This window comes from Octopus bimaculoides, chromosome 4, assembly GCF_001194135.2.
Source record: "Octopus bimaculoides isolate UCB-OBI-ISO-001 chromosome 4, ASM119413v2, whole genome shotgun sequence".
Lineage (NCBI taxonomy): Eukaryota > Metazoa > Mollusca > Cephalopoda > Octopoda > Octopodidae > Octopus > Octopus bimaculoides.
In genome coordinates this window covers 60,955,920-60,957,152 of record NC_068984.1, presented here as the reverse complement: position 1 = coordinate 60,957,152, position 1,233 = coordinate 60,955,920, and positions in this window count along the sequence as shown.

Genomic DNA, 1,233 nt, shown 5'->3' with positions numbered 1-1,233 from the left:
ATATATATATATATATATATATATATATATATATATATATATATACATATATATATAGATACATTTATACATATATATATTTATATATACATATACATATATATATATACATATATATATATGCATATATATATATATACATATATATACATATACATGCATTCAGACAGAAAATATCAAAATGCCTGCCGTTTTCCATAATTATATATATAGACATGTGTGTGTGTAGTGTAATGTATGCATGTATACATGTATACCTGTGTTTATGATATATGCAGGTATATCTGAATACATATATACCTGTATATAGATATCTGTGTACGCATGTATATACGTTTTAATTTTTCGCTCAAGCATTGCAAGACTAATAACCTGGTGTAGAATTCGATATACGTATGTTTTAGAACAAAGTGATAGATGAGCACAGATCGATGAGAAAAATAGATGACACAGGAAATTCAGTGGCGTGATTTGAACTCAGAGCCGGAGAAAAATAAATCCCCGCAAGGATTTTTTCTGATACTCTGTCACACTGCTAGGTCGTCGCAGTAGAAGGGAAAAAATGTCGAATATCCGTTTAAAATTTTGGCACAAGGCCAGCAACTTCGGGGGAGGATGTAAATCGACTATATCGACCCCCAGTACTCCACTGCTACTTATTTTGTCGACCCCGAAAGGATGAAAGGCAAAGTCGACCTCGGCGGAATTTGAACTCACAACGTAAAGATGGATGAAAAGTCGCTAAACGATTTTGCCAGCTCGCCGCCTTAATACTAATATTACAAATCAGAATGGCCAACGTTATGTTTGATGATTTCAGGCTGAAGCTTGCAGAGAACAATAAAATTTGCATGAATCACTGGACCCATTCTTTTCTCATCTAGATAAATATAAAACGCCATTTCATTAGGTAATAACAAACCATAGCCAAAATTTAATAGAAAATTATTCTATATTAATTTGTTTCGAGTAGTTCTATTAAGTCATGAAATTTGTATTATATGTCACACTATTAGATATGGTTATAGTTTCTAAAAGTCTGACGAGTAATACAAAATTATATTGATATGTCTTTACTAGCATACTATAAATACTCAAAATAAGACAGAAATGTGTGTGGTGTCTGGAGGGCGGCATATGTATATACGCACGTATGTACATTGTGTGTATATACACACCTCTGTGCATATGTATGTATATATATATATATATATATATACATATATATATATA